Source organism: Emydura macquarii, unplaced genomic scaffold (genome assembly GCF_026122565.2).
Source record: "Emydura macquarii macquarii isolate MOO-44397 ecotype Brisbane River unplaced genomic scaffold, CSIRO-AGI_Emac_v2 contig_3305, whole genome shotgun sequence".
NCBI classification, from domain to species: Eukaryota; Metazoa; Chordata; order Testudines; family Chelidae; genus Emydura; species Emydura macquarii.
The window spans coordinates 6,788,061-6,810,475 of NW_027133442.1; the positions used below are offsets into that span (position 1 = coordinate 6,788,061).

Consider the following 22,415-nt stretch of genomic DNA (forward strand, 5'->3'; position numbering starts at 1 on the left):
TAGACCTCCCCCACTGCAACTTGAGACCATTGCTCCTTGTTCTGTCATCTGCCACCACTGAGAACAGCCCAGCTCCATCCTCTTTGGAACCCCCCCTTCAGGTAGTTGAAGGCTGCAATCAAATTCCCCCTCACTCTTCTCTTCTGCAGACTAAGTCAGCCCAGTTTCCTCAGCCTCTCCTCATAAGTCATGTGCCCCCTAGCCCTGGCCCCCAATCATTTTTGTTGCCCCCTGCTGGACTATTATCCACTATTTATCCACATATTTCCAGTATTGGGGGGGCCCAAAATTAGACACAATATTCTTGTATTGTGTATTCAGATACATGTAGCATCAGTGCAACATCTATATATGAAGAGGATCAATACCATTTATTTGTTTGTTTTATTTTTACTGAGTTAATTATTTCTAGGTCTAGTAATAACCATTTTTCAGCCCTTTTTTGAATGGAAAATGCAATGACTGAACGGATTGGATAGGTAGAGTCAGTCACTGTACAATCTTAATTGTACAGTTGGTCAAAAAATTGAAAGACAATAAAAAGTAAAATAAAAAAAACCTTGAAGTAGTTCATTTTGCAGGGTTCAAAATGGAATATGTTAGATTTTTTTTTTTAAAAATGTCCCCAAAATATTTTTTGAATTATTTTCAAGTATGAAAATTTTGAATTTTCAGCTTTTTTTCTTCCTCTTTTTTTCCTCTTTTCTTCTGAGTATAATAAAATGAATAATGTCCTGGATTTTTTGGTGTTTTTTATTATTTGTTTAGTTTATTTATTTCCCTTTTGCTACTCTGTGTCTTTTGAAAACCTCTTCAAATTTGAGGAAAATGGCAAAGGAAAAATTAAACTTGCTCCAGTAATTATAACTTTTCAGAACTTCACTGAATTTTTGGAAAGTTTTATGTGGTAAAGTAATAAGAGTTTTGTTTTTCTTTTAACCATCTTTTCACTTTCCCCAAATTGAGAATGTTTTGAAAAGTTATAGAATGGCAAGAAAGGAAGGGATTTGGGACCCATTCATTTTATTGCACTTATGTCCCACCAGAGATTAATCAAGGAAAAAGCAGGGAGAAAAGGTTGGGGACACCCAGTATTTGAAAACTTTTGCTTTTGATTAAAAACATTGGTGCAAAAGTTTTTGGTTTCAAAATAGGTTTGTTTTGAATGAAAAATGTTGACAGCTCTAATTAATAGTAATGTGGGAATGTGCCATTCTTCTCAGGAATAGGGAGGTGGGGGCAAACCTAACAGATGGTACTTATCTGGTAGAAGAGAGGTAGATGGAAAGTGGCCTCTTTAGCACTGCAGTACTTTACCTCTGCCAGACTAGAAGAGCCCCCTATTCTCTCTTCCCCCAGGAATACTGGGGAAAAGCTCCTATGAAAGGATAACCTCCAATGAGGAAAGAGAGTAAGGACCAGATCAAGAGAAGGTATTTCAGATGAAAGGACCTTTAGTGTACTCACACTGCTTCACAAGTCATATTGGAAAAATGTTATGGTATGTAAAAAAACCTAAGAAGTTAAAAAATTAGCCATGATATGTAGAAAAACAGTCATGTGAGTAAGCATGCAGAGATTATAGAGGTCATGTCAACAAAGCCAAAATTTGGATTAATTTGATCATCCCCCTAGAGCTCAAAAATCAACAAGGGCCAGCTCTGAGTGGAAACTAGGGCTACTCATATCTTGTTTAGTGAAATCTTTTAAATGGATAATCCTCTTCCAATGTGACTGTTTCTAGCTATCACTTTTGTGCTGGGAGTGCTTCTGTCTGAGCATGGCTTTTTTTTTTTTTTTTTTGTAGATGTGATCAGATTTTCTTCCATCTTGAGAAGCATCAAAGATCTGTAAAAGCCCTTATAGAAATATGTTAATAGAAAATGTAATGAAAAGACTGACCCCTGAGGCACCTCAGATGGGAAGGGAACCAAAAGGTCTCCAAATAATCTTTTATGTTCCAGATGGCTCCCCTGTTGAATCAGCAGCTTTCCCTGTTTTTAATTCTTCTGAAACACTTAGAACCTTTTGCAGTGTAAGCTCTTTCTCAACAGACTGAATATTCGTTTTAGATAAAAAACTGACATACCGGTGTTTCCTCATGAGATTTTTGCCCAGGTTGTTTATAACAGGCTATTATTATTATTAACACATTTTATGTTGTCTGGAAGGTAGGGGCTATCTCCCATCTTTTATCTGCCAGACAAGAGATTTACCCACCTTATTCCTATGCTAACAATATGTGTTATTCATCATCATTAAGGACCTAATTCTGAGTGTGCAGGACCTAATTCTGAGTGTGCCTTTATTCTTTTGCTCTTTGCAGGGGAACTAGACATAGGTATAGGTCCTGCGCTCCCCATACTGAACATTTCCTCCTTTCACCCAAGAAAAAGGGAGTAAAGATGCTAACTTCTCTGAATTCCTACTCCTTCTCCAGAACTCCAGAATCAGGCTGCCCCTTCTCTTGCCACTGATGTTTGTTGTATGAAGAAGGCTGCCATTTATCATGAAAATCAAAGCAGCTAATGCTGTTGGTGATCTCCTAACACCCACTAATACCACTTCAGCTGATTGCAATAGGTCTAGGTACACTGCAGAGATCTTGACTTGTCTTTCTCACATTGATGCTCTCTCTTTCCAGATCCCTGTGTTCCATGGAAGAGAGCAATCTTTTTGCTCTCTGTCCCTCAGGGTGAAATCTCATTTGTGGGGTAAGCAGCATAACTCTAAAGTCGACAGAGTTATCCCTGCTTCCAATATGCAGGCTCTAAATGTGACCTCAGAGTCTACTGGGAGCTTTCCAGATATCTTCCCATTTCTGTATGAACTCATGTCTGAGGGAATCCATAACATTGTGTAGGATCCAGGGGTATTTTCTTTGTCTATCAGCTGACATGCTGGAGTCAAGTTTGCTACATAGCACTTCCCCACTCTGTTGGCTGAGCAAAGAGTGAAGGGCAGAGATAGCATGCAGAATTATCTATCTAAGTTCCCACACCATGCCTGTCATTCTGCTATTCAAGCAGCTGATGTGTTTAAGAAGCTTTCTGCACCTCTGTCTCCTTTTTGCACTCGGTAGGGGCTTTGATAGCTATTAAGAGAGTTGATTTTGGTGAGGATGTTGGCAGAAGACTGCATAGAGCTGTGATCCCGCACCTGGCTTGGTACTGGGAAGCGAAGATGTTGCCTGCCACAGCTGCAGCTTAGACAACTGGGCCACCTCCCTTCTAGATTCATTGGCCTTTGGAATGTCTCCCTGTACAGTCATTCTGATCTTGCTACATCACAGCGGATGGTGACAGTTTCTGGCATCTGTGTTGAAATGGGGAACTGGATTGGAGACTGACTGGAGGAACTACCCAGTGGGGAGTCCCGAAAAGTGGGAGGCCAAGACTGGGCATTCAGTGCAGCTGTGCAATGAAGGCCTGATCTAAGGCCAATTTCAGTCAACTTCAGTCTTTTCTGTTGACTTTGGTGAGCTTTGGATGAGGCCATAGTTTCACATCTGCCTGGAGTTTGGAGAGCAGCCCCATATATGTGGATTATTTAAAAAAATTTTTTTGCATGATAATTCACAAGGAAGTGGAACGACAATAGTGAAAGGAAGTAACATTTTCTAATTGCTAGTCAAACTCATTAGGAAATCTGTTCAGCCAGAATTCAGACATTTGTAGAGTACTGCAACACAGGATGTCTCTGGCTAGCTAGTGAACAAACTTACTTTTAGATAAACTTTTTCTCCTCCCCACTCGAAGTAAAAGTTTAGTGCCTTATCATTCATTTTTACCTAGTTGCTATCCAGCCTGAACAAACATCCAAATACTTTTGTCCTGAAAGCCCTTAGGAAGATAAATCATGGGTTTCCTTGAGTTCAAAAACAACCAAAAGTACGTTTGCTGCCGAATAAGCAGTTTGGGGTTAGTTTTCCCACTACATATGGTACATTGCAGACTAAAAAAGACATGAGAAGTAGAAATGGCTGATTTTCCATTCCTTAAGCTGCCTCCACATGGGTTGATTACTCAGGGGATTTCAAGGAGACTGAAGCACAGACAAATGCTTACTTCATGTACACTTTTAAGCATTGCTTTGTTTTGAATTGTATTAGAAATTTGGCAGACTATTGAGCTCTAACTTCCTCTTTCTTCCTTCAGTTTATCCTCCATAATTTTAGATGCCTGGTAATACTGTGTACTTCTATAACTCTATGCATCTGGAGATCTGAAAGCACTTAAATAACATTATGCCTTGATAAGACCCCCATCACTGTGGGAATTGGGGGAATTCCAAATTAGACCAAAATCGACACATTTCCCCAAAACAGAAAATATTGTACCCTCTAGTCCTTGTAGCTGTCAACCCTACTGTCCACTGAAACAGGAGAACACCAACCAGGGAACAACTGCCAAGGGAAACTCCATCGCCTTTCATGAGTGGAAGGCTTGAAGAACGGGGTGCATTTTGTAAATATGGCCAGGTATAGACCTGGAGAGACTTCCATTGGAAGTGAGAGCCAAAAGTGAAAGTCCACTACTGAGAAAAACCTGCCCTTAGCTCCCTAAGACAGAGACTTCCTCCTGAGTACAGATGCCGAGGAAGATTCTAGTGGGTGATATCGTCTCTGATGTAGCTGGGAATTCAGACATTTACGGTTTTAAAGGCTATAATTAGCATCTTGAATTTTACCCAGAAGTGAATGGGTAGCCAGCACATAGCACAGGAGCAATGATCTCTTGCTAACCTGCCCCACTCAGGAAGTGTGCAGCTGCATTCTTCACTAGCCAAAGCTGCCATGTGTTTTTCACTGGGAAGCACACTGCAACAGTCTAGCCTTGGGGTGCCAAAGGGGTGGTTACAGAAGGCATTGCTTTAAAGGAAGGGGCATACTCTCTTGGCTGATTGAAGATGGAGGAAAGTGATTCCAGTCACTTCTGATTGCATCTGGCTACTGCTGCTTTCTGGAAGTCGAAGAACAGAGAGAAGCTGCATAGAACTCATATGAGAAATCAGCTAGGCAAGCAATGAGCAGATGCCTTTAGCTGTGGGGGCGGCCATGCCATTGTCTCAGCATTTCTCTCTGCACCATGCATTGTAGCTGGATTGAGCCTAAACCAGCTAGATTGCATCCAGATCTGTGTATGTTCCAGGAGCTGGAAGAACAGGGAAACAGTACCAGGTGGGTACAAAGAGAAAAGGATTCAGAGCTGAGGGTCTTCCGCATCTCAGTGACATTCTGCTGTGTCGTGCCCTAGGGTCTGCCCTAAGTGGGCTCAGATATGTGGTGAATAAGAAGGATGTGATAAAATTGTTTACCTGACAGAGAGCAAGAGCCTAATTTAAGCATCTTGCGACCTTCCTGAAGGAATCCTTGAAGCCAGCCCCCCCCATTAAATCCCACAGCTGAGACAACAGTAACTCATGATGCATGGTGGTGAAGGCTGATGCTTAGATCTAAACATCGTGTGGATGGCAAATGTCTCTCTATTGCTTTGAAGATATCTTCAGCCTGGGAAATTAAAGTCTTTTTTTGCCATGTCCAGGTCAGAGGCCTGTCTGATTAGGGTCCAAAAATCGCAGGATGTCAATTGCTGCTGGATTTGGCCTTTTCTGCATTTAATTTTTTTTAGAAATCATGAAATCTAAATAATTTTAAACAAAATTTTGCATATTTTCTGAGGATGTGAAAAACACAAACTGAGGAAAAGAGTCGGTGGAAAAATTTCACTGCTTTGGCCCAGTACCAACAATCAGCACCTCAGCAGCCTTCCACAGGTAGGGGAGACGTGAGACCAATCAATGACTGATGAAGCTATTCATGCTGAGTGATGGTTTATTGGGTGCAGCATGTTTGAATGCTACTGGCTGCTTGCCATCCCTCAGGAGACATTACCAGTCTCCATAGATAAGGAGGAAGGCATTCCCTGCTGGCTTCCCACAGCCATGAAGGAGCTGAGGCCACCTCGCAAGTGGATTCAGTGCCTAAGATGTTCAAACCTCTTTCCTGAGTGGTAATAGCTAATTTAGATCCCATTACTTTATATGTATAGTTGGGATTATGTTTTGCAATGTGCAGTACTTTGCATTTATCAACACTGAACTTCATCTGTGATTTTCTTGCCCAATCACCCAGTTTTGTGAGATCTCTTTGTAACTCTTGGCAATCAGTTTTGGACTTAACCAGCTTGATTGATTTTGTATCATCTGCAAACTCTGCCACCTCACTGTTTATCACTTTTGCCAGATCATTTATGAAAATGTAGACAGCACTGGTACCAGATCCTTGGGAGACTCCACTATTTACCTTTTTCCACTGTGGAAACTGACCATTTATTCCTACCCTTTGCTTCCTATCTTTTAACCAGTTACTGAGAGCCTCTTATCTCATGATGGCTTACTTTGCTTAAGAGCCTTTAGTGAGGGACCTTGTTAGAGTCTTTTTGAAAGTTCAAAAAGTCACCCTTGTCCAGATGTTTGTTGCCTCTGTCAAAGAATTCTAACAGATAAGTGAGGCATGATTTCCCTTTACAAAACCCACATTGAGCTCCCCCCCCAATATACTCTGTTCATCTATGTAGCCTGACAGGGTAGATAGACCATGAAATGCAGCCTTGTTCCCCTCTCACACTTTTTTCACATGCCCCTGCAAATGTCCTTCCCTGCTACACTCCGCTCAGTACATAAATGTCACCTGCTTTTGCATGGCACCGTGGTGGTCCAAATCCCTGGACTCTCCTACATACTCCTCCTTGGAGCTGACACTAGTGGTTCTTACCCTTTCTCAGAACACAGGCCATTTTTTGTTAACAGAGGGATTATCTGGCTAGCTGCCTCCCTTGCTCTGAATGTTCCCATCCCTACCCCTTGCTCCCCATGAGGCAGCTACAGTACTTGGAGAATGAATATACTTTAATATTGAAATCTAATCAGTCTCCTTTTCCAATAAACCATTCCCACTGTCTCCTTTTTCACTTCGTACTATCTCTGCTCCAAAGTGCTCACCACCGCCACTCTCTGCAAATCCAGCCCCAGAAGCACTTGGAGAAAGCCATGACTCTGTTGACAGCTTCGGACCTTCTGGCAAATCTTGGCTTTGTTTCTGGCTGGCAGCTGCGTGCTCTCTTCCTCAGATGGTTGCAGCAGACCTCAGTGAAGGAGGCGAGGCGAGGTGAGGCTTGTTCCTCCTGCTTTACAGCTGTTTCCAGAGGTGCCCCAGCTCTGTAGTCAGGTCCTAAACCCCTGTAGGAGCAGCTGTTGAGAAATAGCATCTAGGACCATGTGACTAGCAAGTGCTCCACAGATCATTGGCAACTCTCAAGCCAGAGTTTAAGAACAGGAGATTAACAACGGTCTTTGCATCACTCCTGAATTTGATGCTGAATAACTCAGCGACTGTGTGATCTGCCTAAAGGTTGTGATCAGTTATGCTAGCTGATGGATTAAAAAGTCACATAGCTTTCTGAGATCTCCTTTGCAGAGGGGGAATGATAAATCTTGGAGACAGACATTAAGAGAGAGAGACATTGTAATGCAATGATAATGTAAATGAATCTCCAGAACTCACTTTAGAATAGGCTGGGCAACAAACACACCCATGAAATTCATCTGGTTTCAATTATCACTACAAACTCTAAGCTAATGCTGTAAGAGGAAATGAGATTTTCAAACCTTCTGCAGGACCACAGACTCGATCTACAATTAAATCCCCTGAGCTACAGGTTTGTCAGAGTGAACAAATTCATGTGAGCCAAACCAAATACCGTGTTCACCCAACTCACCCATGTTCTGAAATGACCAGGTTTTGCACAGTTCTGGTTTAATATACCGTATGGACGCTGTTCCTTTAACTAGGTTACACAAATAGATTCTGTTTTAATACATGTGTGCTAATATGTTTTTTAACTGACAAGGCTTTGCACCTAGTATGGACAGAATATCTGGCTGTGGTCAATCTTAAACTCCCCCGTTTTCCTAGTTTAGACGTTGCCCTAGAGAGCATGTTGTAGAAGGAAGATTATTTTGGTTTCAGAATCGGCATCTTGGAGCTCAGTAATTGACTGTGAAAGGCAGAGTGCTGGGGAAAATCTTAGTTGGGGTGGAGTTCAGGGTGTTGGAAGGGCACAAAGAAGGGGGGCACAAGGGAACAGGGATGTTGCTGGGGGGGCAATAAAGGAAAGGAGTGAAGGGGAGTCTGGTGGTTGCCAGGAATTGTGGAGAGGAGTGGGTTTTCCGGAATGGGTATTAGGAGGGTAAGCTGAGGCGTTTAAAAAAAAAAAAAAAAAGATTCTGGATGTGGCAAAGACATGGGGGGCAGAGGAACCCCCCCCACCTACCATGCCTGGAAACCTCCAACTCCCCTCCTATCCTTGCTGACTTCTGCCCCAGCCTGATTGTGTATGTGTCTGAGTGCATGGAGCAGCGCATTGCCCATTGACAGAAAGACATTCCGGTGTTTGTGGCTACTGAGGACGTGGTATCATCTCTGATAGTTGGTGTCATGCAGGCTGGCTTGAGAGGGGGGGCAGTTAGTATATTGTGTGACATCAGCATGGCAGAATCATAATAATCCATGTGGGATAGGCCAAGTCAGGTGTGGTTAGGAAGGTTATGATATGCTAAGTAAGAGAATATTACTTATGTTCATGTGTAATATGTGAAATGGTATTTATAAATGTATTTGAGATATCTGTATTTCAAATTGTGCTGCCTGGGCAACACCCCAGATAGGATGGCTGCAGAACAATGGCCAGCTTAATGGCCCATTAAGGCCTTCCCAGGTGCAAGGGGCCCAGAGAGAGAAGCCGGCATCACTAATGAGTCACCAGAACCTGCTTACATGACTGGACCCCAGGCACACCTGAAGACTCACCAGGATTGGCCCATGTGACTCTGGACTCCATTTTAGCTCCTGTAAATTTCACAGGCCACATGGCCAAAAGACAGAGGGTTTATAAGATCACGCCAGAGAAACCATTTTGTCTATGATCCTGTCTAGCTGCAGACACACACCTGCCTCTGGATCTATTCAGCTTGCGACTGAACCGAAGGATTTAGACCCATCCAGGTACTGGATGTGTACCAGAGGGAACTATACAAGCCTGCAAACCCACATTTCTTCCAGAATCCTGATACAAATGATTAAAAGTCCATTTACATATCTGTGATTTACTTTAACCCTTTAACATTTCTCTCATGGTTTCTTTCTTTCTTTCTACAATAAACCTTTAGTTTAGATACTAAAGGATGGGATACCAGCGTGGTATTTTAGGTAAGATCCAAACTTATATTGAACTGGTGCTGTGGCTGACCCCTTGGGGTCAGAGGGAACCTTTTTAGTAAAGAGCATAGAGTTCAAATAACTGATCTCTTTACTGGACCTAGTGCTGATTTGGGAGCCAGGGACTTGAATGCAGTAAAGGGGGCTATAGGCATCTATGGACTGGCTTCTTGATATCCAATGTGGGAAAATCAGAAGTGGTTCATGGCTGGTTGGGAAGCCGGGCTTCAGTGTCACCCACTAGCGTGAGGAGAATCTGCTCTCCTTTTGCAGCCTGCCCTGATCTTGGCATTATCAGTTGGCTACCCTGGGCATGGCTGGGTCACAGTTGGATAAGGCTGTTGCAGAGTTTTGGTTTGTTTGTCAGGGCCTCAAGGTTAAGGTGGTTGGTGCAACACAGACACAAAATTCCAGCACACAGATGTGTTGTGCTTGGTGTTAGTATTGTACAGTTAACTTGAGTTGTCTGTTTTTAGATGTTTTAACATTTAGTGGGATGATGCCCTGTCACAAACCCCTCCCCCAACTGTCTCTTTTCTAGCCACAAACCACTCAGTGACCTTCTTCTGGCCAGACACTGGTGCAACTTATTTACACTGCTTTCCCCATCACCCTTGTGCAGACAGTATGTGCAACAGCATACACTCCCTAGCTCACTCAACCAAAGAGTGGGGAGACAGCATGCCCATGAGTGATCAGCTCTGACTCTCCGGGCCCCCAGCCTGTCCTTCTTGTGCCTTTTCTATCTTCTGGGCTAATTAGCCTGGTAGCTCTCTCCAGCTGATTGCCAAGCTATTAGGCACAGCTTTGCCCCTCAGGTTGACTCTGAGACAATGTAATTGAAGATCCAGTGATCAGAGTGCTTGTACAGCTGTGGTTGCCCAGTATTCCATCACAGGATGAAATTACACGTGTGAAAAATATAGCAATTACCAAACTTAGTGGCAGTTTCTTGTGTTTATAGAATTGCTATACTCCTGGATTCCTGTGACTCACTGATGCAGGCTGGAGACTTGATTTATTTAAATCTTGTAACAAAGATTATGTTTTCCTAAAATATTTTTCTTCCTCTTTTTGTTTATCACCCTTTCCCAAGCCCTGGGATATTATGATAAGTGTAGGGAAGTAGGAAAGTGTTGCTAGATCTTTGGTACTGTTTTACTCAGAGAATGCTGGGGCTAGCTTATTTGCTGAGTTTTTAGTTTTTGGCAAAGTGGGCACAAGCCAAACCTTTGTGCAAGCTTAGCAAGAATTCTTTTGATTGACATGCTATTTTACTCAGGATGGCAGTTGCTCTCCTTCCACATTAAGCAATGCTAAAAGGAAAGGCTGGGCAGCTATAACTATGAAATACTCTTCTGATGAGAGTGCATTTCATTTGCTAATGAAGCTAGATAAATGCTGGATTGCTTTCCCAAAGGCCAAACAGAAAAACATCATAGAGAAATGCTACTATTCTACAGCAAACTCCATGCTCTTGTGTGCTGAGGGAGTTTACTATTTTGATATATGCCTGAGGATTGATGATGCAATCAGATAAGAATGGAGGGAGCTGGTGCCCTCTGTACCCAGTAGAATTCTGATTCAGCCACTGTAATTCATATAAAAATCACACCCAAGGACAGAATGTGCACCTCTGTAATCCCATTAACTTCAGTAGGACCACAGAAGATGTAATTCAGTGCAAGATATGGCTCCGAGGGAGAGCTAAAGACCAAATCCTGCCATTAGATACTCTTTGAACTCAGTGGCTGTTGTGAAGTTATACAGGAGAGCAAAACTGGGTCCTTTATCTTGCAACAGTGTCTTGTTTGTACAATACCATGGACATCTCTATAAAGCATTCCCTGCTTCTGGAGATCAAACATGCAGAATCACAGTCTTCTTTCAAGAGTAAGTGGAAAATTTGCCTTTTATTACCTTGCTTTTCAGAGTTTTTTCTATCTTTTATTTGAAGCCCCTGAAATATCAGCATTAAAGCACCAGTGATTGGTATATTATAAAGACAGAAACTAAGTGATTCAGAACAATTAGTCTTGTTTGCAAGCCAGGAATTCAGTTGAGAAAGACATGAGAGCTCTTTGAAGAATCCTCTTAGAATCCCTTTGCTGCTATTTATTATTATTATTATTATTTATTACTGTTATGTTTATTGTAACATCAGTCAGCAGGTATGTCAGCCTACCAGTTCTTTTCCCTACGACCTCTTTAGTCCAGCCCATATTGCCTTCAGTTTTCACATATGACTTCTATTGGTATACTGCAGTGTGCTTTGTGTGAATATCTGTATAGAGAGAGAGCAAGAAGGAGCATGTTTGTTCAAATAGAGCAGGGGGATGGATATGGAATTCATTCAGATAAATCTGGGACAATGTAAGTTGTACAAAGACTGAGGAGGCAGTAAAGGAAATATCACTGACAAATTGATATATCTGTTGATTTATTATATTGTCTAAAAACAAATAAATAAATGGTGATAATAGTAGCAGCCATTTACTAAATATTTTTTCTTTTTTGAAAGCAGAATTCTTATGATGAACTGAGCTGAGTTTCTGGCTTGCACGTAAGACTTGTCTGAATTAGTGATTTTTTTTTTTTGGCTTTCTGTTATAACCTACTTCTAGCATTTACTGAATACCCTTTCATGATAGCACTGCCGGAAGCTTTGAATAAAAGGTAGAAAATAACTGAGAAAAGCTAGGCAGTAAAATGTAACTCTTCCCTTAAAAGGCTGTGATTCTGCATGGTTGCTTTCCAAAGGCAGGGAGCACGCTGTGTTGGGGTGCATTGTGCAAACCATTGGATGTCAGATAGCTAAGGGCCATATTCTACCATCAGACGCTTGTGGGGGGCTTTCAGGTCAGAGGGATTTGCATGGAGGGAGGTTCTACTGAATATCAATATACTCCACATCTGTCTGTACTGAGGTATGAATACAGCTATGGCAGTTGCAAGGAGGCAGAAGGCTCATTTCCATCTTAGTGACTGCATTGGTGGGGACAACAAATCCCTGAGTAACCCAAATGTGTTACTCGATTTTCTATTAGGAGATAAATGAATTTGTATTCCCAGGACAGTACACACAGGACCAGTGTGATTGTTTGCCTCTATCTGTATCTTTGGCATCTTTATTAAGTAGGTGGTTTTTTTTTTGGGGGGGGGGGGGAGGGGGGGGTTGATTCTGAATGGAGGTCCTGATGAAACACAGGCATTGCAGCTATGGCTGAATTAAAAAATGCAATCTATCTTCTTGGGAGAACGCATATGAAACATTGACTATTGTCTAACCAAACTGCATCTTCAGGGTGCTTTGGTGGGATGGCACGTTTTATGTGTGCTGTGAAGCAGAGGTTCCTAGTCTAATGCAAAAACGCTTGTATCTGCTTTTATGAATTAAAAGAACTTAAGTTCTTTAGGGAAAGTCTGAATAACTGTCTTTTGGAATGAGTAGTGATATGGAACTATCAAACTCCAACTTCTAATTTAACAATCTCTGCTAATATGTGAGGCATGAAATGGGAGTTTCTTAGATGATGTGCTTGGCATTTTCTAATGTTTCTGCTTTGATTTTGCTGGAAATAGCTCCATACAAGGAAAAGTACCATATCTTTGACTGCCACAATTGCATCTCTTAAAAAAGTAATATCTTCTGACTGGCTCTCATGTCTCTGAGGCTGGCTATATGATGCTATTAGAGTATTAATATGCAGCCTAATTGCTATTAATATTCCTACTTAAAGTCATCATTATATAATTTATATCAAATTAGTACCACCGGGTGTTATGTGCCTGGAGATTATCCTTTCTAACTGAATAATCTACTAGTCAGATAAATTAAACACTAAAGCTGCTGCAACATGGCTTTCATTTCAAAGGAGTTTCCTGGAACCAGGGAAATTGGAAAATTGCTTCCAAGAGAGACATTTCAGTACTTTCCAGGGCAAATTATAAAAACTGTACATCGCAGTTCTAGCCATCCTGCCTGTACAGGGCCCACAGCCTCAGGGAAAGGTACAATTACAAGACAGGTGCCTAAAATGGGAGTGAATCACACTAATACGCTTCCATGTCCCCAAGCCCCAAGGTTGGTGTGTTGTGGCAGCTGTGCACTTCAAGGAGAAGGCTCCGCAGACACTGGGGAAGCATGCAGCTCCTCCTATTTAGAATGGCTGCTATGTGCTACACCTAGCAGTGCACATGGAACCCAGGCAAATGGCAGAATTTACAGCAGCTAGAGTCTCCAGTGCCAAAGGACATTCAGGCATGTTCCAGAACAGCACTTGCTCATGTTGCAAAACCCCATCTATTTTTTCCCAGCTATTTGGTGGAGGAGTTGAGTTGAGGGATCTGGGATTTGACTGAAGGGTCTTGGCTGGATTACTTTTGTTAGTAAGTTTTTAAAAATGGAGGGGAGTTTATTATATATTGTATTTGTTTATGTGTTTTGATGTTATATTTTGATTTATTATGATACTGAATTTAACTAAACAAAGAAAATATGTGCTGGTTGGCTCTCTCCGTCTCACACATGCGCGAACACACACAACCAGAGGCGTAGCCAGAACTGATTTTTTGGCAGGGCCTGCGGTTGACATGGGTGGGCACAAGCCTTGTATCACAAGCGAAACAGAGGCTGATAAAAACATGGGATGAATTGCTTAAAATCTGATTGGGTGGGCCTGCTTTGAAAGTGCGTGGGCCATGGCCCACACAGGCCCACCTGTAGCTATGCCGCTGATACACACACGCTTTTACAGCAGACCTTTTCCTCAGCATGCTTCATTCAACCACCTCTCTGTTATCTATTGCTGCTGAATTAAAGAGGCCTGTGTTCCATCAGACTTCCAAGAAAGATGTTTCATAAAATAATAGTCTCCCTGTTGAAACTGGATGCTTTGTAGTCAGTGTGGATACCAGTGAGACATGGTATGCCCGATTTGCAAATCAATAAGGTTTAATGTACAAGGTTTTCTATAAATATACTAGTTAAATACAAAACCTAAAATTAACTACTATATATCCTACTCACTAAACCTGGAGAGCTAAGCAGTCACACAGAAGGCTGTATACAGGAATGACTTTCTTCAGAGGCCCCACCAGGGAGCCAGTGGGTCCTCTGGTCCAACCGGAAGCACCTCTCGTGGAATCAGGCGTTGATGGAGCATGCCCCTTTGTATAAGTGGTGACTTTTTATACCTGTCTATACACAACTTTCACTTAATTACCTATCTATTAATTATTATATATTCTATCACCTACATCAGGTTCTCATCCTTAACTACATTCCATTCTCATCATAATAATTGGAGTTGTGAAAACAACATCTGGTAATGAGAGGGGCAGTAAACAAAATATGCCCTTTGGCAGTGGAAAAATGTTCCCCCAGACATTCAAAGATAACTTGTTATTCCCATCACCGTTATCTATGTGCAGCTGCAAGTAGACATGCATTTTTTTTTTATTATGTGCTGTGGCATGCAGAAACAGAGACATCTGCAACGTTACTCAGTATTCCTATTTGTCTCTGCCAACCAGAAGATGTCAGGCTGCTGAGGCCAGAATGGTTAAGCAAGCAACTTAAGCTATGCTAGGCCCCATAAGAATGGTCAAGCAACTCAAATTGCACTGGGCCTCCAGCACTCCCAAGTTGGGCATTCATTTTTATATATTTCTGAGATGCTTGTTTTCCCACCAGAGGTTCAGCTGATATTTGGGCAGAAAACAGATTTCTTGCCTATTACTTCAATGTGTTTCTTATTTAATTAGCAGCAGCACCATTACCTCGACCCTATTCAAAATTTGAGTATTTTTCAAGGTGTGGGTTCTCCTCCATTGACTATGGCTAGAATTCTGAATGTCTTACTACTATCATGTGACAGTACTGTTTCCCCATTGCTCATGTCTACAGCTACCGATTAATTCTTCTGAGTTTGTGCTAGCTCTTTAAATTCTGGTACTACTAAGCCAGCCACATTCTTCCCTTTTTCTTTGGCAGCTTGGATCAGTTTCAGTTTCTAAATGGTTTTATCTTTTTTCAGCCTTCCTTTCCTTCCCCTTGTCAGTTTGTATCACTTCTGGTTTTTTAATATATTTTGTTCAAGCAACTCCCTCTTCTGGATTCTGACTTTACAGTGTCCTCTGCAGTAGACCTCACATTAGTTTTATATCAGGCACCCTCCACTTATTTATCTTTGCAGGTTCATTTCCTTTTTCTTTGGCATAACTTTAGATTAGCATAATTAATAAGTGAGTGCTGTGGATACAAACACTCTCACATGGAGTTAGAACTGGCTGATGATGCAGGGTTTATTAACAGCAATGTAGTAATTAGAGGAATCCAGCAAGGTGATATGGTGATTGCAGTTTTACTTAACATCTTTATTTATGATAAAGCACTGAACTGGGATTCTGGAGACCTAGGTTCAATTCCTGGCTCTGCCAGTCTTCCTGTGTCATCTTGGGTGAATCACTTAATTCCTCTGTGCCTTAGTTCCTCATTGGTAAATGGGGACAGTATTTCCTTCCTCTGCCTCAGACTGTACGCCAGTTGGGGTGAGGATTGTCTTTTACTCTGTGAGCATGTGCGTGTGTGGGGTGCCTCATACAATGGGATTCTCCTTGCAGCTGGGGCTGCTAAGCACAACCCTAATGCAAACAATACCAAGTGCATCAGGAAGAGAATTAGCGGTCCCTTCTGTACATAAAACCTATTGATTTGTTGGTTTTAAATCTGTGAATGGTGTGTGTGAAAGAGAGCGATGAAAGGAAGGACTTCCCAAAAAACACCTAATCATGGAGAGTGTTTTCACCTCCACACCAGCCTGGGCTACTTTTCCAAAGTGAAAAGGAAATTCTAGGTTCAGTTAAAATGCTGCCTCCTCTTGCGTTCCCCACCAGACTGTCCCCTCTGCCTAGGACAATATGTACAGCTCCATAGCCAATAGTGAACCATAGCCAGGATCCACAAGGTAAATTAGGTGGTGTTGGAAGCATCCAAGAGAACAAAAAACTGATACAGAGGATCTTAGAGAGGTTTGTAATATGGGACATAGCATAGCATCTACTTTTAAGCAGAACACCCCCCATTGAAATCAATGCAAATTAAAAAGTTCTGGCACCATATGACTGATAGGCAGGAAAAATCAATGTGTGATTCAGCTTGGAGAAATGCAAATGGAAGCTGCATCTGGAGGGAGAAGTTTGTAAAGCAGCAGGGGAGTAATTTGGGCCAGGGGCCCTGAAACTCTACAGCAGCAAGGTGACATATGCCCATCCCTCAAAGAGATATATTCTGGTACACTTAAAGGGCTCCTTCCTGCCGGCCATATTGATGGGAGTAAGAAATGTTCAGGGTCAGACCCTCAAAGTCGGTACTGGATGTATTCCCCAGCATGTGCTTTTGCTAGGTAAGTAATAAACAATGTTTAATATTAACCATCCTGTGCAATTTACCAAATCTTAAATATACACAAAGTTTATCAAATTGAGTGTGTCAAGGTAAGAATAATGTTTTCCCTCTTTTTTAAATAATGTAACATTTTAAACTTGCTGTTGAGCTTTCTCTCTCCTTTTTGTTTCCTTAATATTTCCCTTCCTTCCGTCTATTGTATATCTTGATTGCTCTTGTCTTATGTTTTCACCTCCCTTGCCTGCTTTCTCTGCATTGGCTTCAAACAGTATTATCACTCCATGATCACCCTTCCCTCATCTTTCCCTTCAAGGCTTCCTTGGCCTCCCTCTTCAGTTCTGATTTGTCCCTCCTGTTGTAGTAGGCAGGCCAAGGCCCCACTGTGCTAGGCACTGGGTAGACATGTAGGAGAGGACAGTCCCTGCCCCAGGGAGTGTGCCGTCTCGCTTTCAGTTCTTTCCCCCCTCTTTTTTTCCTATTCATGCCTCCCCCTCCCACCCTCCAGATCTTCTCAAACTTCATTCCCCCTGCCACTGCTCTCTCTTCCTCCCCAGATAGCCAGCCCGCCCAGTTGTCTGCCCCATTCCCAGCCCTTCCACACACACCCAGCTCAACCCTTCCTTTTACCTTCTTGGGACACCCCTAGCCTGTGCACAGGGCATTTGTCCAACCTCAGCTTCCTTCAGGCTGCACAGCTGGCATATACCTTCTCTCCTCCTGCCCCCAGCTCCCAGGCTCTCTCCCTTCCTGAGCTCTACTCTCCATCCCCAGCCGCATCATGCCTTCTCCTCCGCGCTGAAAGCAGCGCAGTCTCTTCCTCTCCCAGACCCATCACTCTCTTTCCCTGCCCTCCCCAGCCATTCCTCCCTTCTCCATCCCCCCACAACCCCTACCATGTCCCTCACCCATTACTTCTTATCTTGTCCCCCTCTCCTCTATCACTCTGCCCTCCCTCTCCCAATCTCTCCTGTCTGCTCTCCTTTCCCAGCCTTCTCATAAGCTGTCCTCTCTCTCCACCCCCTTGCTTCTTCCTTCTCCAGACTTACTCAATCTCTCCTCCCTACCCCCAGACCCACTCTTCCCTCTGTCCACCCAGGCCACTCATCCTCCACATCTCTTCCTCCACCTCCAAAGTGCTTCATTCTCTTTCTTCTCCCCAGATTCCTGCTCCCCCTATTCTTCCTGCACGTCTCTGGAGTCTGCCCTCCCCCCTCTCTAAGCTCCTCCCCTTTCCTCACACCTGTTCCCTCCCCCTGTTTGTTTGTCCTGTCTTTCCACAAGCCCTGGGCCTTTATTCTCTTCTCACATCAGTGTAATGCCATTGACTTCACTTGGGCTCACTCCTCCTCCCTGCCTTGAAAGCACCTCAGCCATTCCTTCTCCAGCCCTCTGTAGCTTCTCTCTTTGCCACTCCAAGGCCCCCTGACCTTCCCTGCTGCTTGCCAGCTCCTGCGAAATGTTCAGTCCTAATACTGTGCCCCTCCTCTTAAGTCTGCCTCTGCCCAGTTCCCCATCTCATCTTCCCCTTGGCTTTCCTACCCCTAGAATTCGAGATAGATGTATAATGGCGACAAAGAATGTTGATATTTATTTTAAGCATTTTTTCTCTGAATTTTATCAATTTAAATTTTCACAGTTGTGGGAAATTATGGGGGGTGAGTGTCAGGCAATAATTACTTAATGACAGTAGGTTTGAGATTCAAAAAGTTAAAGCTTTATAACTGTTAAAACACAAATTACCAACATCACATATCAAAATACACAAAGTAAAGATCCTTAAGTCATACTCCAATGGGTTCTCAAGCAGCATTTTTCTTGCTTTTTCTGTCTGTAACTTTTGATTATTGTCGATGGGAATAACATTTCCTCAGTTTGCATGTGTGGTGAAATGAATGTTTATCAGCTTTTATCGATACAGAGCAAATCCTGCCAAGCCGCCCTGCATCCTAGCTCCCTAGATCATCCTCCCTTGTTCTACCCAGCTCCACCCCCCATCTGCCCAATCTCTGTTCCGCACATCTCTCCAGGCCGTGTTTATGCTACAGGGAGTCTAGCAGAACAGCCACTGCACTGTAGTATGGACACAGCATACGGTGATAGCAGGGTTTTCATCACTTTAGGAACTTCACTTCTCTAAGCAATGGTAGCAAGGTCGATGGAAGCATTCTAGCTGCACCTATCCTGGGGGCTAGGTAGACACAGCCACAGTGCTTGGCATGTAGATTTTTCACACTTTTGGGTGCTGTCACTCTAAATTTGTCACTCTAAATTTTAAATGCAGACCAGGCCTCAGTCTCCATGTCCCTCACCCCTTTGGTCACTGTCTGTCCCCCTCCGTCTTTGTCTCCTTTCCCTTCTCTCCACTTGGCTGAAAGTTGGCAGGGGAGGGAGAATAAAGCCATGGTTCATTTCCCTCCCCTGTCCCTCCCCCCACCATTCCTGGCTGAAAGAGATTTGAAAGGCTCCCTATGTCCCCTATAATTATGCCTTTATAAAGCGGTAATGCTAAAAAGATTGAAAGCAGTGCCAGTGGACAGCCAGTGAACTATGAGCTTGCTGTTCTGCTCTGCGCTAGAGAAATCCTGTCACTTGCTAAGCACATGACTGTCACTCTCTGATGAGGCATTGCCATCAATAATGCCTGCTGCTTAAGACACCATCTCAGAAAGATGTTGGCTAATTGGATGGAATACAGAGAACAGCTGGACGGATTCATTTATAAGGAGATATTTAAAAAATTAAACATGTATGTGTTTGCCGAAGAGCCATGAAGTGAGGAAATGATTATCATCTAGGAGGGTTTAAATCCAGAGGAGAACTACTTCGGGTGGTCTAAGCAGTTATAACTAGGAACAGTACCATGAAATGGAGTAAATGAGAATCAGGAACAAGGAAGTCTATTAGGCTGGGTAATAGACTCTCAAGAGAAGTGGTGGAAACTCCATCACTGGAGTAATTTAAAAGCAGACTGTACAAAACTCTAGGGATAAATCCTGCATTGGCTAGGTGTGGGGACAGAAACAATGATGTAATAGATTTTCCATCTGTATGATAGTAATGAGTCTTTGGAGAATTAATCATATTACTCAGCAATTCCAGAGAAATAAGCAGCAGAGCATGCTCACTGGGAAACTGACACACTACCAACCAGTCATCAGTCTGGGGTAGCATTACTGCCTTAGCTAAACATCCATGTTTATACTGAGACATGCTCTGCCACTGCATCATTACTGGAAAGATACTGTATTCCTGTGTGAATATTTCACACAGCAGTTATAAGCCAAGTCTGGGCACTATGATTAGATAGAACTTTAAAAAAAATCTATATGATAAATGGGAATAAGAAAATCTACAGACAGGAATAAGAACGGCTATACTGGGTCAGACCAATGGTCTATCTAGCCCAGTATCCTGTTTTCTGACTGCAGCTGGTACCAGATGCTTCAAAGGAAATGAGCAGAACAGGGCAATTATTGACCCATCCCCTGTCATCCAGTCCCAGTATCTGGCACTCAAAGGCTTAGGGAGATTCAAAGCATGGGGTTGCATCCCTGACCATCTTGACTGATAGCCATTGTTGAACCTGTCCTCCATGAACTTATCTAAATCTTTTTTGAAGCCCATTATAGTTTTGGCCTTCACAACGTCCCCTCGTGACGAGTTCCACAGGCTGACTGTGCATTGTGTGAAGAAGTATTTCTTTTGTTTGTTTTAAACCTGCTGCCTCTTAATTTCATTGGTGATCCTGGTTCTTGTGTTGTGTGAAGGGGTAAATAACACTCCCTTATTCATTTTTCTCCACACCATTCATGATTTTATAGACCTCTATAATATTAGTCATTTCTTTTCCAAGCTGAATAATCCCAGTCTTTTTAAACTCTCGTTATATGGAAGCTGTTCCATACCATTAATCATTTTTGTTGCCCTTCTCTGTACCTTTTCCATTTCTATGTATTTTTTTTTAGATGGGTTAACCAGAACTGCACACAGTATTTAAGGTGAGGGCATACCATGGATTTATATAGTGGCATTATGATATTTACTGAGTTATCTATCCCATTTGTAATGTATGAAGATGAAAATAATGTTGCAGTTAAAACCTAGTTGCAAATATATGGAGCTGATTTATAGTTCAGTCTTCGTAGTCCAAAAGCAGCAAAAGCAAACATGCTATTAAAATGGTATTTAATGGGGTTGTTTTGTTTTTAAAGTTTCCCTTTATCACAATCCTTTCCCTTCATTTTGGGAATGATTGCGTTATCTCAAATTGCTTGTAAATCTTGTTAGCCAAGTAATATAGTTTGTGCTAACTGTCTGTCCCTGCCTGGACCCTGAGGGAATATGGAAAATAACAACCCCAGCACTGCGGCTGACTTCCCCTGGCTTTGCTAAGGAGACCCTATTTAGATTAATCTCATTTCTTTTCTGTGGGGAGAGAGAAACATGAAGATTCATCATATTCTAAAGAGCATTAGCTCTATTAAGCTAGTTCTGTTTTCTGATCTGTGTGCTGCTTCCCCTCGAATTTAACTCCTCCCCAAAGGGCAGAGCTGTAGAGTGGGCATTGCCATAGCTATGGCTCTTCTGTGTGCTCCTGCCAGATGCATTTGGCAGAAACCCAAGAAACTGAGACAAGATGTTAATTCACCTGTTTAGTATTTCTGGATTGGAAAGTTTGCACCAAACAAAGCTCAGAGAAATGTGACTGCTTGGTTAACTGGAATCCCCCTGTTGACACTGTTGGGAGCAGCAATGGCAAAGCAAAGGAAACTCCATAACAGCTAAATATTTGGTGAGACAGCAGAATGAGAGTCAAATGTGCACTTGTTCATTTAATTCTATAACAGTGAAGCACCAGATCTCCCCCTGTTATGGGAGGGGAGTCAGGGAAATTCCCCTGGCAGTTTTTCCCAGAGCACTCCAGCATAGGGTTAGGGTTTGTCTCTTTGTGGAAGAAGCAGGAGATTTCACTCCCAAACCGCACAGGTTCCCTTAGAAGTGTGGGGATCATAGTGGATGTACTGAAGCCATAGACATCCATGCAGAGCGAATGAACTTCTTCAGCCATTGCACTTCTCACCTTCTAGCTTCTCGGAATTTCAGCTCTGACAGAACCAGGGGCTCCCCTTCCAATAGCAGCTGCTGCTCCCCTCTCTTCCCCCCTGCCTGCCCTTAAAAGGGGCTGTCCATGTAGAGGGCTTTGAAAAGAGTCCACGCAGTCGCAGACTTTCCAACACCTTCCATGTGTTCCTGCATGTCAAAGGGGAAGGAGATGGACATCCCTGATCCATGAACTGCCTGTCTTTAAGTGCAGAACCTGAAGCCTACAGAGTGCTCTCCACAGGGTCTCGGGTGTCAGGGCAGCCTGCCCCCTTCCTTAGATCCCTATGCACAGCTGCCCCTGAGTCCAGGGAGCTGCACGTGGGCAGGCTGGGGAGGGCGTGCAGCCCAGAGTTCAGGACAGCCAAAGGGGAGGCCAGGGCACGACAGGCCTCTCAGTGGTCGGCTAAAGCTGGATGAGGAACGTGGCTGGATAACGTGCTCCTGCTCAGAGTCACTGGATCCTGTTTGCTCATAATCGTTTTCATCCTCTGCCCCCCACTATCGGCGACAACGCTGTTACTCTTGGTTATATTACAGAAGCAGCTGCCATTGGGACCCCTTGTGCTCGGTGCTGTGCATGCACATAGTAAGAGCCAGGGCCTGCGCACAGATCATAATAGCAAGGCA

At 43.0% G+C, this 22,415-nt stretch overlaps 1 protein-coding gene across 5 annotated transcripts in view; it reads left to right on the plus strand.

Annotated features, from left to right (window-relative positions):
- Window positions 1-22,415, plus strand: part of SLC8A1 (solute carrier family 8 member A1) — a 329,809-nt gene that overhangs the window by 98,703 nt on the left and 208,691 nt on the right. The gene's annotated exons all lie outside the window — the stretch shown is intronic.